A 17,037-nucleotide genomic window follows, 5' to 3' on the forward strand; every position below is an offset into this window, starting at 1 on the left:
AGAGCTGTGTGGAGTAGAGCAGAGCTGTGTGGAGTAGAGCAGAGCTGTGTGGAGTAGAGCAGAGCTGTGTGGAGTAGAGCAGAGCTGTGTGGAGTAGAGCAGAGCTGTGTGGAGTAGAGTAGAGCTGTATAGAGCAGAGCTGTATAGAGTAGAGCAGAGCTGTATAGAGTAGAGCAGAGCTGTGTGGAGTAGACCAGAGCTGAGCAGAGCTGTATAGAGTAGAGCAGAGCTGTGTGGAGTAGAGCAGAGCTGAGCAGAGCTGTATAGAGTAGAGCAGAGCTGTATAGAGTAGAGCAGAGCTGTATAGAGTAGAGCAGAGCTGTATAGAGTAGAGCAGAGCTGTATAGAGTAGAGCTGTATAGAGTAGAGCAGAGCTGAGCAGAGCTGTATAGAGTAGAGCAGAGCTGTGTGGAGTAGAGCAGAGCTGTATAGAGTAGAGCAGAGCTGTGTGGAGTAGAGCAGAGCTGTGTGGAGTAGAGCAGAGCTGTGTGGAGTAGAGCAGAGCTGAGCAGAGCTGTATAGAGTAGAGCAGAGCTGTATAGAGTAGAGTAGAGCTGTATAGAGCAGAGCTGTATAGAGTAGAGCTGTATAGAGTAGAGCAGAGCTGTATAGAGTAGAGCTGTATGGAGTAGAGCAGAGCTGTGTGCTTAGGCAAAGAACAACAATAAAGTAGATTCAACAGGAGCTGCTGCTGCCAACTCAGGCTGCATATCAAACAGATGACAATGCTCTCAGTGTGACTTCCACACACACACACACACACACACACACACACACACACACACACACACACACGAACTGTTTTTTCATCATTCCTTTGAAATATACAGAAAAATATGTTTGGGTGGAAGACACTGCATGCTGCTGGTGCATTTTCCCAACGATATATCCACAGAGCCAAGGGAGATAGTAAATGTTCCAATGTGTTCTGCAGTCAGTAACCTTCACTATGGAGATACAGTGAACAGAGGTGTCAGTAACCTTCACTATGGAATGACAGTGAACAGAGGTGTCAGTAACCTTCACTATGGAATGACAGTGAACAGAGGTGTCAGTAACCTTCACTATGGAGATACAGTGAACAGAGGTGTCAGTAACCTTCACTATGGAATGACAGTGAACAGAGGTGTCAGTAACCTTCACTATGGAATGACAGTGAACAGAGGTGTCAGTAACCTTCACTGTGGAAATACAGGAATGAGTAACCTTCACTATGGAATGACAGTGAACAGAGGTGTCAGTAACCTTCACTATGGAATGACAGTGAACAGAGGTGTCAGTAACCTTCACTATGGAATGACAGTGAACAGTTTAACCTTCACTATGGAATGACAGTGAAAAGAGGTGTCAGTAACCTTCACTATGGAATGACAGTGAACAGAGGTGTCAGTAACCTTCACTATGGAATGACAGTGAACAGAGGTGTCAGTAACCTTCACTGTGGAAATACAGTGAACAGAGGTGTCAGTAACCTTCACTATGGAATGACAGTGAACAGAGGTGTCAGTAACCTTCACTATGGAATGACAGTGAACAGAGGTGTCAGTAACCTTCACTATGGAATGACAGTGAACAGTTTAACCTTCACTATGGAATGACAGTGAAAAGAGGTGTCAGTAACCTTCACTATGGAATGACAGTGAACAGAGGTGTCAGTAACCTTCACTATGGAATGACAGTGAACAGAGGTGTCAGTAACCTTCACTATGGAATGACAGTGAAAAGAGGTGTCAGTAACCTTCACTATGGAATGACAGTGAAAAGAGGTGTCAGTAACCTTCACTATGGAATGACAGTGAACAGAGGTGTCAGTAACCTTCACTATGGAGATACAGTGAACAGAGGTGTCAGTAACCTTCACTATGGAGATACAGTGAACAGAGGTGTCAGTAACCTTCACTATGGAATGACAGTGAACAGAGGTGTCAGTAACCTTCACTATGGAATGACAGTGAACAGAGGTGTCAGTAACCTTCACTATGGAATGACAGTGAACAGAGGTGTCAGTAACCTTCACTATGGAATGACAGTGAACAGAGGTGTCAGTAACCTTCACTATGGAATGACAGTGAACAGAGGTGTCAGTAACCTTCACTATGGAATGACAGTGAACAGAGGTGTCAGTAACCTTCACTATGGAATGACAGTGAACAGAGGTGTCAGTAACCTTCACTATGGAATGACAGTGAAAAGAGCTGTCAGTAACCTTCACTATGGAATGACAGTGAACAGAGGTGTCAGTAACCTTCACTATGGAATGACAGTGAACAGAGGTGTCAGTAATCTTCACTATGGTGTCAGTAACCTTCACTATGGCGTAAGATGGTGCTGGAGAGGCTCGCTGCCGTTTCATGGGCTCTTAACTAATTGTGCCATTTTTTATAATATATTTTTAAAACGTTGTGACTTATTTTGTACATAATGTTGCTGCTACAATCTCTTATGACCGAAAAGAGCTTCTGGAAACCAGAACATCGATTTCTCACCTTGAACTGGACAAATAATTTATTTTTAATGAGTCGGACAAGAGGGATTTACTCCAGACACTCGAACAGGCCCTCATCCCCGTCATTCACCGGAGAAAGAGATGGAAAAGAGATTGGGGTGCACTGTGAGGATGCACTGTGAGGATGCACTGTGAGGAGTTCCACTGTGAGGGTGCACTGTGAGGGTGCACTGTGAGGATGCACTGTGATGGTGCACTGTGATGGTGCACTGTGAGGAGTTCCACTATGAGGATGCACTGTGAGGATGCACTGTGAGGATGCACTGTGAGGAGTTCCACTGTGAGGGTGCACTGTGAGGGTGCACTGTGAGGATGCACTGTGATGGTGCACTGTGAGGGTGCACTGTGAGGATGCACTGTGAGGATGCACTGTGAGGAGTTCCACTGTGAGGGTGCACTGTGAGGATGCACTGTGAGGGTGCACTGTGAGGATGCACTGTGAGGAGTTCCACTATGAGGATGCACTGTGAGGATGCACTGTGAGGGTGCACTGTGAGGATGCACTGTGAGGATGCACTGTGAGGGTGCACTGTGAGGATGCACTGTGAGGATGCACTGTGAGGAGTTCCACTGTGAGGGTGCACTGTGAGGATGCACTGTGAGGATGCACTGTGAGGATGCACTGTGAGGATGCACTGTGAGGATGCACTGTGAGGATGCACTGTGAGGATGCACTGTGAGGATGCACTGTGAGGGTGCACTGTGAGGAGTTCCACTGTGAGGATGCACTGTGAGGGTGCACTGTGAGGAGTTCCACTGTGAGGATGCACTGTGAGGAGTTCCACTATGAGGATGCACTGTGAGGATGCACTGTGAGGAGTTCCACTGTGAGGATGCACTGTGATGGTGCACTGTGAGGAGTTCCACTGTGAGGATGCACTGTGAGGAGTTCCACTATGAGGATGCACTGTGAGGATGCACTGTGAGGAGTTCCACTGTGAGGGTGCACTGTGAGGGTGCACTGTGAGGATGCACTGTGATGGTGCACTGTGAGGAGTTCCACTATGAGGATGCACTGTGAGGATGCACTGTGAGGATGCACTGTGAGGAGTTCCACTGTGAGGGTGCACTGTGAGGGTGCACTGTGAGGATGCACTGTGATGGTGCACTGTGAGGGTGCACTGTGAGGATGCACTGTGAGGATGCACTGTGAGGAGTTCCACTGTGAGGGTGCACTGTGAGGATGCACTGTGAGGGTGCACTGTGAGGATGCACTGTGAGGAGTTCCACTATGAGGATGCACTGTGAGGATGCACTGTGAGGATGCACTGTGAGGGTGCACTGTGAGGATGCACTGTGAGGAGTTCCACTGTGAGGATGCACTGTGAGGATGCACTGTGAGGATGCACTGTGAGGATGCACTGTGAGGATGCACTGTGAGGATGCACTGTGAGGATGCACTGTGAGGATGCACTGTGAGGGTGCACTGTGAGGAGTTCCACTGTGAGGATGCACTGTGAGGGTGCACTGTGAGGAGTTCCACTGTGAGGATGCACTGTGAGGATGCACTGTGAGGAGTTCCACTATGAGGATGCACTGTGAGGATGCACTGTGAGGAGTTCCACTGTGAGGATGCACTGTGATGGTGCACTGTGAGGAGTTCCACTGTGAGGATGCACTGTGAGGAGTTCCACTATGAGGATGCACTGTGAGGATGCACTGTGAGGAGTTCCACTGTGAGGATGCACTGTGAGGATGCACTGTGAGGAGTTCCACTATGAGGATGCACTGTGAGGATGCACTGTGAGGAGTTCCACTGTGAGGATGCACTGTGATGGTGCACTGTGAGGAGTTCCACTGTGAGGATGCACTGTGAGGAGTTCCACTATGAGGATGCACTGTGAGGATGCACTGTGAGGAGTTCCACTGTGAGGATGCACTGTGAGGATGCACTGTGAGGAGTTCCACTATGAGGATGCACTGTGAGGAGTTCCACTGTGAGGATGCACTGTGATGGTGCACTGTGAGGAGTTCCACTGTGAGGATGCACTGTGAGGGTGCACTGTGAGGATGTGCCGACAAGTGGCTAAACTGCCCTCCGTACTACTGGCCAACGTGCATTCGCTGGAGAAAAAAAATTGAACAAGCTAAAATGATGTATATCCTACCAACGGGACATTAAAAACTGTAATATCTTATGTTTCGCCGAGTCGTGGCTGAACGGCGACATGAATAACATACAGCTGGCTGTTGTTATATACTGTATCGGCAGGATAGAACAGCAGCCTCTGGTAAGACACGGGGCGGAGGTCTATGTTATATACTGTATCGGCAGGATAGAACAGCAGCCTCTGGTAAGACACGGGGCGGAGGTCTATGTTATATACTGTATCGGCAGGATAGAACAGCAGCCTCTGGTAAGACACGGGGCGGAGGTCTATGTTATATACTGTATCGGCAGGATAGAACAGCAGCCTCTGGTAAGACACGGGGCGGAGGTCTATGTTATATACTGTATCGGCAGGATAGAACAGCAGCCTCTGGTAAGACACGGGGCGGGGGTCTATGTTATATACTGTATCGGCAGGATAGAACAGCAGCCTCTGGTAAGACACGGGGCGGGGGTCTATGTTATATACTGTATCGGCAGGATAGAACAGCAGCCTCTGGTAAGACACGGGGTGGAGGTCTATGTTATACACTGTATCGGCAGGATAGAACAGCAGCCTCTGGTAAGACACGGGGTGGAGGTCTATGTTATACACTGTATCGGCAGGATAGAACAGCAGCCTCTGGTAAGACACGGGGTGGAGGTCTATGTTATACACTGTATCGGCAGGATAGAACAGCAGCCTCTGGTAAGACACGGGGCGGGGGTCTATGTTATACACTCTATCGGCAGGATAGAACAGCAGCCTCTGGTAAGACACGGGGCGGGGGTCTATGTTATACACTGTATCGGCAGGATAGAACAGCAGCCTCTGGTAAGACACGGGGCGGGGGTCTATGTTATACACTCTATCGGCAGGATAGAACAGCAGCCTCTGGTAAGACACGGGGCGGGGGTCTATGTTATACACTGTATCGGCAGGATAGAACAGCAGCCTCTGGTAAGACACGGGGTGGAGGTCTATGTATATTTGTAAACAACTGCTGGTGCACGATATCTAAGGAAGTCTCGAGAGTAGAGTATCTAATGATAAGTAGAGTATCTCATGATAAGCTGTAGACCACACTATCTACCTAGAGAGTTTATCTGTATTTTTCGTAGCTGTCTACATACCAACACAGACCGATACTGGCACTAAGACCACACTCAATGAGCTGTAAACGGCCATAAGCAAACAGCTCATCCGGACACGGCGCAACCTAGTGGCCGAGGACTTTAATGTCTGGAAACCTAAATCAGTTTTACCTCATTTCTATCAGCATGTTAAATGTGCAACCAGATGAAAAAAAACTCTAGACCACCTACTCCACACACAGAGACAAAGCTCTCCCTCGCCCTCCATTTTACATGTACATATTACCTCAGTTACCTCGACTAACCGGTGCCCCTGCACATTGACCCGGTTCCCCCTGTATACAGCCTCTCTATTGTTTTCTACTCTTTAATTATTTGTTACTTTATTTTTTGTGGCTTTTTTTTCTTAAAACTGCATTGTTGGTTAAGAGCTTGTAAGTAAGCATTTCCTAGGGCTCAATGGGTGGGTGGGTCTCTCTCTCTCTCTCTCTCTCTCTCTCTCTCTCTCTCTCTCTCTCTCTCTCTCTCTCTCTCTCTCTCTCTCTCTCTCTCTCTCTCTCTCTCTCTCTCTCTCATAATTGATTAGGTTAAGCAGAGAGAGGCAAGGTCACACCTAGAGCAAGAGAGAACACAACAATGCGTGGCCGCAGAGCGATGCAGAGAGGATATGAGAGGAGAAGAGAAGAGAGGAGTGGAGCAGAGAGGGGCAGAGCAGAGAGGGGCAGAGCAGAGAGGAGTAGAGAGGGGCAGAGCAGAGAGGAGTAGAGAAGAGCCAGGAGGAGCAGAGCAGAGAGGAACGGAGAGGAGCAGAGGAGTCGAGAGGAGCAGAGAAGAGAGGAGCAGAGAGGAACAGAGAAGAGCCAGGAGGAGCAGAGCAGAGAGGAACGGAGAGGAGCAGAGCGGAGAGGAGTAGAGGAGTCGAGAGGAGCAGAGAGGAGCAGAGCCGAGAGGAGCCGAGAGGAGCAGAGAAGAGAGGAGCAGAGAAGAGCCAGGAGGAGCAGAGCAGAGAGGAGCAGAGCAGAGAGGAGCAGAGCAGAGAGGAACGGAGCAGAGAGGAACGGAGAGAAGCTGAGAGGAGTAGAGAGGAGCAGAGGAGTCGAGAGGAGCCGAGAGGAGCCGAGAGGAGCAGAGCCGAGAGGAGCCGAGAGGAGCAGAGAAAAGCAGAGAGGAGCAGAGAAGAGCCAGGAGGAGGTACTACAATCCTCAGCTTGTTTTCATGTTTAATTTATGAATCCAAGTTACTTTGAGTTATCTTGGATCAGCGACGTGGTTATCTTGGATCAGCGACGTGGTTATCTTGGATCAGCGACGTGGTTATCTTGGATCAGCGACGTGGTTATCTTGGATCAGCGACGTGGTTATCTTGGATAAGCGATATGTGTGTCGTGCAGCCACTCTCTTCCACTCTGGTTGTTTTAGGGGCCCCATCCGCAGCCTGGGGAACATTTTCTCCTGAGGATTTACTGTGATGAGATACCAGGTGTCCCAATTGTCTCCCTTTACCGTGCACTACTGTTGATCCGAGGCCTATGGGGTAGTGCACTATATAGGGAATATGGTGCAATTTGGGATGCCACACATAGGAGTGGCCTTTAAGCGAACACTGAACCCCCTGACATAAATCAGTCTCCACAGATGAGATCCACTCTGTTACCAGCCGCCCACTGTTCCCTCATGGTCAAATGGTGCGTATGGCGCTCACACTTCGGGTAGAACTGTAGAGGCTGGAGAAGGCTGGCATTCAGAAAACATGATTCACACTTCGGGTAGAACTGTAGAGGCTGGAGAAGGCTGGCATTCAGAAAACATGATTCACACTTCGGGTAGAACTGTAGAAGCTGGAGAAGGCTGGCATTCAGAAAACATGATTCACACTTCGGGTAGAACTGTAGAAGCTGGAGAAGGCTGGCATTCAGAAAACATGATTTTTTGGGGAGAGAAACAAATCCAATTGAACCTACTGTATACAGAACCTAATAGGCAGAGAGATATGCTGCAATCTGGCCTGAAAATGTGTTTTCATGGAGCTATTTGGAAGAGGGAATTTAGTGCCCATCTGTTTGACAGTAATTGTTGGAATGAAATCTGATTGAGCAGGAAGACTGTGAAATCTGCTTTAAGGCATACACCATATTATAATGTAGTTAATACCATATTATAATGCAGTTAATACCATATTATAATGCAGTTAATACCATATTATAATGCAGTTAATACCATATTATAATGCAGTTAATAGCATGTTATAATGCAGTTAATACCATGTTATAATGCAGTTAATACCATAATATCATGTAGTTAATACCATAATATAATGTAGTTAATACCATGTTATAATGTAGTTAATACCATGTTATAATGTAGTTAATACCATGTTATAATGCAGTTAATACCATGTTATAATGTCGATAACACCATGTTATAATGTAGTTAATACCATGTTATAATGTAGTTAATACCATGTTATAATGAAGTTAATACCATGTTATAATGCAGTTAATACCATATTATAATGTAGTTAATACCATGTTATAATGTAGTTAATACCATGTTATAATGTAGTTAATACCATGTTATAATGCAGTTAATACCATAATATAATGTAGTTAATACCATGTTATAATGTAGTTAATACCATGTTATAATGCAGTTAATACCATGTTATAATGTAGTTAATACCATATTATAATGTAGTTAATACCATGTTATAATGTAGTTCATACCATGTTATAATGTAGTTAATACCATGTTATAATGCAGTTAATACCATGTTATAATGCAGTTAATACCATATTATAATGTAGTTAATACCATGTTATAATGTAGTTAATACCATGTTATAATGTAGTTAATACCATGTTATAATGCAGTTAATACCATGTTATAATGCAGTTAATACCATAATATAATGTAGTTAATACCATGTTATAATGTAGTTAATACCATGTTATAATGCAGTTAATACCATGTTATAATGTAGTTAATACCATATTATAATGTAGTTAATACCATGTTATAATGTAGTTAATACCATGTTATAATGCAATTAATACCATGTTATAATGCAGTTAATACCATGTTATAATGCAGTTAATACCATAATATAATGTAGTTAATACCATGTTATAATGTAGTTAATACCATGTTATAATGCAGTTAATACCATGTTATAATGTAGTTAATACCATGTTATAATGTAGTTAATACCATGTTATAATGTAGTTAATACCATGTTATAATGTAGTTAATACCATGTTATAATGTAGTTAATACCATAATATAATGTAGTTAATACCATATTATAATGTAGTTAATACCATGTTATAATGTTGATAACACCATATTATAATGTAGTTAATACCATGTTATAATGTAGTTAATACCATGTTGTAATGTAGTTAATACCATGTTATAATGTAGTTAATACCATGTTATAATGTAGTTAATACCATGTTATAATGCAGTTAATACCATGTTATAATGCAGTTAATACCATAATATAATGTAGTTAATACCATATTATAATGTAGTTAATACCATGTTATAATGTTGATAACACCATATTATAATGTAGTTAATACCATGTTATAATGTAGTTAATACCATGTTGTAATGTAGTTAATACCATGTTATAATGTAGTTAATACCATGTTATAATGTAGTTAATACCATGTTATAATGCAGTTAATACCATGTTATAATGCAGTTAATACCATAATATAATGTAGTTAATACCATATTATAATGTAGTTAATACCATGTTATAATGTTGATAACACCATATTATAATGTAGTTAATACCATGTTATAATGTAGTTAATACCATGTTATAATGTAGTTAATACCATGTTATAATGCAGTTAATACCATGTTATAATGCAGTTAATAACATAATATAATGTAGTTAATACCATATTATAATGTAGTTAATACCATGTTATAATGTTGATAACACCATATTATAATGTAGTTAATACCATGTTATAATGTAGTTAATACCATGTTATAATGTAGTTAATACCATGTTATAATGCAGTTAATACCATATTATAATGTAGTTAATACCATGTTATAATGTAGTTAATACCATGTTATAATGTAGTTAATACCATGTTATAATGCAGTTAATACCATGTTATAATGTAGTTAATACCATGTTATAATGCAGTTAATACCATATTATAATGCAGTTAATACCATGTTATAATGTAGTTAATACCATGTTATAATGTAGTTAATACCATGTTATAATGCAGTTAATACCATGTTATAATGTAGTTAATACCATGTTATAATGTAGTTAATACCATGTTATAATGTAGTTAATACCATGTTATAATGTAGTTAATACCATATTATAATGCAGTTAATACCATATTATAATGCAGTTAATACCATGTTATAATGCAGTTAATAACATGTTATAATGTAGTTAATACCATGTTATAATGTAGTTAATACCATGTTATAATGTAGTTAATACCATGTTATAATGCAGTTAATACCATATTATAATGTAGTTAATACCATGTTATAATGTAGTTAATACCATATTATAATGTAGTTAATACCATGTTATAATGTAGTTAATACCATGTTATAATGTAGTTAATACCATATTATAATGTAGTTAATACCATGTTATAATGTAGTTATACCATGTTATAATGTAGTTAATACCATGTTATAATGTAGTTAATACCATATTATAATGTAGTTAATACCATGTTATAATGTAGTTATACCATATTATAATGTAGTTAATACCATGTTATAATGTAGTTAATACCATGTTATAATGTAGTTAATACCATGTTATAATGTAGTTAATACCATGTTATAATGTAGTTAATACCATGTTATAATGTAGTTAATACCATGTTATAATGTAGTTAATACCATGTTATAATGTAGTTAATACCATATTATAATGTAGTTAATACCATGTTATAATGTCGATAACACCATATTATAATGCAGTTAATACCATATTATAATGCAGTTAATACCATATTATAATGCAGTTAATACCATATTATAATGTAGTTAATACCATATTATAATGTAGTTAATACCATGTTATAATGTAGTTAATACCATGTTATAATGTAGTTAATACCATATTATAATGTAGTTAATACCATGTTATAATGTAGTTAATACCATGTTATAATGTAGTTAATACCATGTTATAATGTAGTTAATACCATGTTATAATGTAGTTAATACCATGTTATGCAGTTAATACCATGTTATGTAGTTAATACCATGTTATGCAGTTAATACCATGTTATAATGCAGTTAATACCATGTTATAATGTAGTTAATACCATGTTATAATGCAGTTAATACCATATTATAATGTAGTTAATACCATAATATAATGTAGTTAATACCATAATATAATGTAGTTAATACCATATTATAATGTAGTTAATACCATGTTATAGTACAGTGGTTCCCAAATGTTTTATAGTCCTTCCAACATTCAACCTCCAGCTGTACCCCCTCTAGCACCAGGGTCAGCTGTACCCCCTCTAGCACCAGGGTCAGCTGTACCCCCTCTAGCACCAGGGTCAGCTGTACCCCCTCTAGCACCAGGGTCAGCTGTACCCCCTCTAGCACCAGGGTCAGCTGTACCCCCTCTAGCACCAGGGTCAGCTGTACCCCCTCTAGCACCAGGGTCAGCTGTACCCCCTCGAGCACCAGGGTCAGCTGTACCCCCTCGAGCACCAGGGTCAGCTGTACCCCCTCGAGCACCAGGGTCAGCTGTACCCCCTCGAGCACCAGGGTCAGCTGTACCCCCTCGAGCACCAGGGTCAGCTGTACCCCCTCGAGCACCAGGGTCAGCTGTACCCCCTCGAGCACCAGGGTCAGCTGTACCCCCTCGAGCACCAGGGTCAGCTGTACCCCCTCGAGCACCAGGGTGAGTGCACTCTCAAATGTTGTTTTTTGCCATCATTGTAAGCCTGCAAAACACACACTATACGATATACTATACTATTAAACATTAGAATGAGTGTGAGTTTACATTTACATTTACATTTAAGTCATTTAGCAGACTCTCTTATCCAGAGCGACTTACAAATTGGTGCATTCACCTTATGACATCCAGTAGAATAGTCACTTTACAATAGTGCATCTAAATCTTAAAGGGGGGTGAGAAGGATTACTTATCCTATCCTAGGTATTCCTTAAAGAGGTGGGGTTTCAGGTGTCTCCGGAAGGTGGTGATTGACTCCGCTGTCCTGGCGTCGTGAGGGAGTTTGTTCCACCATTGGGGGGCCAGAGCAGCGAACAGTTTTGACTGGGCTGAGCGGGAACTGTACTTCCTCAGTGGTAGGGAGGCGAGCAGGCCAGAGGTGGATGAACGCAGTGCCCTTGTTTGGGTGTAGGGCCTGATCAGAGCCTGGAGGTACTGAGGTGCTGTTCCCCTCACAGCTCCGTAAGCAAGCACCATGGTCTTGTAGCAGATGCGAGCTTCAACTGGAAGCCAGTTTGTCACAACCCGGCTCGTGGGAAGTGACCAAGAGCTATAGGACCAGGGCACAAATAATAATTTAATAAAAATCTATAATTTTGTTCTTTATTTAGCCATTTTACATATAAAAACGTATTTGTTAATCGAAAATGGTGAAAAACTCACCACAGGTTAATGAGAAGGGTGTGCTTGAAAGGATGCACATAACTCTACAATCTTGGGTTGTATTGGAGAGAGTCTCTTGTCTTAAATTATTTTCCACACACAGACTGTGCCTGTATTTAGTTTTCATGCTAGTGAGGGCTGAGAATCCACTCTCACATAGGTACGTGGTTACAAAGGGCATCAGTGTCTTAACATCGCTATTTGCAAAGACAGGATACTCTGAGTGCAGCCCAATCCAGACATCTGGCAGTGGCTTCTGATTCAATTACATTTTCACAGAACTGCTTGTTGCAATTTCGATGAGTCTCTCTGGTTCAGATATCAGTAAGTGGACTGGAGGCAGGGCATGAAAGGGATAACGAATCCAGTTGTTTGTGTCATCTGTTTCGGGATAGTACCTGCGTAATTGCGCACCCAACTCACTCAGGTGCTTCGCTATATCACATTTGACATTGTCACTAAACTTGAGTTAATTTGCACACAGAAAAATCATACATTGATGGAAAGACCTGTGTTGTCCTTGTTAATGCAGACAGAGAAGAGCTGTGTGTTTTCCTTGTTAATGCAGACAGAGAAGACCTGTGTGTTGTCCTTGTTAATGCAGACAGAGAAGACCTGTGTGTTGTCCTTGTTAATGCAGACAGAGAAGAGCTCACACTTCTCGATCATAGCCTCAATTTTGAGCCCGCTCCCCTCCAGTGTCCAGCTGGGCGTCTGTACGTTCCGTTTGCTGTCCGCAACCTGGCTGATCTATTGGGCCCATATGTTCCTCTGGTCACCCTGGAATCGATCGCACGGTGCGCTGTCTTAGTGGGAAGTACTGGTGGCCAGTACTTGCCAGGACGGGCCGGGGGAGTGGGCAGCTGTACTGTCACAACTTCAGCCAAAGTCGATGCCTCTCCTTGTTCGGGTGGTATTCGGGTGGTCACCGGTCTTCTAGCCATTACTAGACACAGTAGATATCTCAGTAGAGGTAGATGGACCTAGACACAGTAGATATCTCAGTAGAGGTAGATGAACCTAGACACAGTAGTTATCTTAATAGAGAGGTAGATGGACCTAGACACAGTAGTTATCTCAGTAGAGAGGTAGATGGACCTAGACACAGTAGATATCTCAGTAGAGGTAGATGGACCTAGACACAGTAGTTATCTCAGTAGAGGTAGATGGACCTAGACACAGTAGTTATCTCAGTAGAGGTAGATGGACCTAGACACAGTAGTTATCTCAGTAGAGGTAGATGGACCTAGACACAGTAGTTATCTCAGTAGAGGTAGATGGACCTAGACACAGTAGATATCTCAGTAGAGGTAGATGGACCTAGACACAGTAGTTATCTCAGTAGAGGTAGATGGACCTAGACACAGTAGTTATCTCAGTAGAGGTAGATGGACCTAGACACAGTAGTTATCTCAGTAGAGGTAGATGGACCTAGACACAGTAGATATCTCAGTAGAGGTAGATGGACCTAGACACAGTAGTTATCTCAGTAGAGATGGACCTAGACACAGTAGATATCTCAGTAGAGATGGACCTAGACACAGTAGATATCTCAGTAGAGAGGTAGATGGACCTAGACACAGTAGTTATCTCAGTAGAGATGGACCTAGACACAGTAGATATCTCAGTAGAGGTAGATGGACCTAGACACAGTAGATATCTCAGTAGAGATGGACCTAGACACAGTAGATATCTCAGTAGAGAGGTAGATGGACCTAGACACAGTAGTTATCTCAGTAGAGATGGACCTAGACACAGTAGATATCTTAATAGAGAGGTAGATGGACCTAGACACAGTAGTTATCTTAATAGAGAGGTAGATGGACCGAGACACAGTAGTTATCTTAATAGAGAGGTAGATGGACCTAGACACAGTAGATATCTTAATAGAGAGGTAGATGGACCGAGACACAGTAGTTATCTCAGTAGAGAGGTAGATGGACCTAGACACAGTAGATATCTCAGTAGAGAGGTAGATGGACCTAGACACAGTAGTTGTCTCAGTAGAGAGGTAGATGGACCTAGACACAGTAGTTATCTCAGTAGAGGTAGATGGACCTAGACACAGTAGTTATCCCAGTAGAGGAATGACTTATATAGTGTGTATATATAGTCTAGTGAGTGTGTATATAGTGTGTATATATAGTCTAGTCAGTGTGTATATAGTGTGTATATATAGTCTAGTCAGTGTGTATATAGTGTGTATATATAGTCTAGTCAGTGTGTATATAGTGTGTATATATAGTCTAGTCAGTGTGTATATAGTGTGTATATATAGTCTAGTGAGTGTGTATATAGTGTGTATATATAGTCTAGTCAGTGTGTATATAGTGTGTATATATAGTCTAGTGGGTGTGTATATATAGTCTAGTGGGTGTGTATATAGTGTGTATATATAGTCTAGTGGGTGTGTTTATATAGTCTAGTGAGTGTGTTTATATAGTCTAGTGAGTGTGTATATAGTGTGTATATAGTGTGTATATATAGTCTAGTGAGTGTGTATATAGTGTGTATATATAGTCTAGTGGGTGTGTATATAGTGTGTATATATAGTCTAGTGAGTGTGTATATCTAGTCTAGTGGGTGTGTATATCTAGTCTAGTGGGTGTGTATATTGTGTATATATAGTCTAGTGAGTGTGTATATATAGTCTAGTGAGTGTGTATATAGTGTGTATATATAGTCTAGTGAGTGTGTATATATAGTCTATTGGGTGTGTACATACCATCTAGTGAGTGTGTACATACTATGTGTATATATATAGTCTAGTGAGTGTGTATATTGTGTATATATAGTCTAGTGAGTGTGTATATAGTGTGTATATAGTGTGTATATATAGTCTAGTGAGTGTGTATATAGTGTGTATATATATAGTCTAGTGAGTGTGTATATAGTGTGTATATATAGTCTAGTGAGTGTGTATATATAGTCTAGTGAGTGTGTATATATAGTCTAGTGAGTGTGTATATATAGTCTAGTGAGTGTGTATATATAGTCTATTGGGTGTGTACATACCATCTAGTGAGTGTGTACATACTATGTGTATATATAGTCTAGTATCTCTGGGTATCTCTGTGTCTTCCTTTCCTGTGGCGGTCCTCATGAGAGCCAGTTTCATCATAGCGCTTGATGGTTTTTTCAACTGCACTTGAAGAAACTTTCAAAGATCTTGAAATGTTCCGTATTGACTGACCTTCATGTCTTAAAGTAATGATGGACTGTTGTATTGACTGACCTTCATGTCTTAAAGTAATGATGGACTGTTGTATTGACTGACCTTCATGTCTTAAAGTAATGATGGACTGTTGTATTGACTGACCTTCATGTCTTAAAGTAATGATGGACTGACCTTCATGTCTTAAAGTAAAGATGGACTGTTGTATTGACTGACCTTCATGTCTTAAAGTAATGATGGACTGTTGTATGGACTGACCTTCATGTCTTAAAGTAATGATGGACTGTTGTATGGACTGACCTTCATGTCTTAAAGTAATGATGGACTGTTGTATTGACTGACCTTCATGTCTTAAAGTAATGATGGACTGTTGTATGACTGACCTTCATGTCTTAAAGTAATGATGGACTGTTGTATGGACTGACCTTCATGTCTTAAAGTAATGATGGACTGTTGTATTGACTGACCTTCATGTCTTAAAGTAATGATGGACTGTTGTATTGACTGACCTTCATGTCTTAAAGTAATGATGGACTGACCTTCATGTCTTAAAGTAATGATGGACTGTTGTATTGACTGACCTTCATGTCTTAAAGTAATGATGGACTGTTGTATTGACTGACCTTCATGTCTTAAAGTAATGATGGACTGTCATTTCTCTTTGCTTATTTGAGCTGTTCTTTCCATAAAATTGACCAAATAGGGCTATCTTCTGTATACCATCCCTACCTTGTCACAACTCAACTCAAAGAGCATTAAGAAGGAAAGAAGGAAGGAAGGAAATTCCACAAATAAACGTAACAAGGCACACCTGTTAATTGAAGTGCATTCCAGGTGACTACCTCATGAAGCTGGTTGAGAGAATGCCAAGAGTCTGCAAAGCAGTCATCAAGGCAAAGGGTGGCTACTTTGAAGAATATAAAATATAAAATATAATTGATTTGTTTAACCCTTTTTGGGTTACTACGTGATTCCACGTGTGTTATTTCATAGTTTTGATGCCTTCACTATTATTCTTCAAAGTAGAAAACAGTGACAATAAAAAAAACAAATGAATGAGTATGTTTGTCCATACTTTTGACTGGTACTGTCATGAAGTTCAGTTTAAACAGAACCCACGAAGCAGAAGAAACCGGTACCTCATAAGCTACAGAACTTTCTCATTTCCACTTTGACTATATACAGGAGGTACCAGTACCGAGTCAATGTTAGGAGATACTGGTCAGAGGTCATTTGTACATGTAGGTAGGGGTGAAGTGACTATGCATAGATAATAAACAGAGAGTAGTAGCAGTGTACATGTAGGTTGGGGTGAAGTGACTATGCATAGATAGATAATAAAAACAGAGAGTAGTAGCAGTGTACATGTAGGTAGGGGTGAAGTGACTACACATAGATAATAAACAGAGAGTAGTAGCAGTGTACATGTAGGTAGGGGTGAAGTGACTATGCATAGATAATAAACAGAGAGTAGCAGCAGTGTACATGTAGGTAGGGGTGAAGTGACTATACATAGATAATAAACA

The 17,037-nt window shown here is 41.4% G+C and overlaps 1 long non-coding RNA gene across 4 annotated transcripts; it reads right to left on the reverse strand.

Annotated features, from left to right (window-relative positions):
• Window positions 1-15,520: 15,520 nt before the first annotated feature.
• On the reverse strand, window positions 15,521-16,159 carry LOC127909027 (uncharacterized). Of its 4 annotated transcripts, none has more exons than XR_008069478.1 (3): window positions 16,051-16,159; window positions 15,895-16,020; window positions 15,521-15,853 (listed from the first exon to the last, which is right to left on the reverse strand). It is a non-coding gene; the product is annotated as an uncharacterized LOC127909027 (long non-coding RNA). The 4 variants fall into 4 exon arrangements; XR_008069480.1 differs by having other exon boundaries at window positions 15,521-15,655; window positions 15,770-15,853; window positions 15,895-16,159; XR_008069481.1 differs by having other exon boundaries at window positions 15,521-15,655; window positions 15,728-15,853; window positions 15,895-16,159.
• Window positions 16,160-17,037: the final 878 nt, after the last annotated feature.

The sequence above is a fragment of the Oncorhynchus keta genome, chromosome 18 (genome assembly GCF_023373465.1).
Source record: "Oncorhynchus keta strain PuntledgeMale-10-30-2019 chromosome 18, Oket_V2, whole genome shotgun sequence".
Classification (NCBI taxonomy): domain Eukaryota; kingdom Metazoa; phylum Chordata; class Actinopteri; order Salmoniformes; family Salmonidae; genus Oncorhynchus; species Oncorhynchus keta.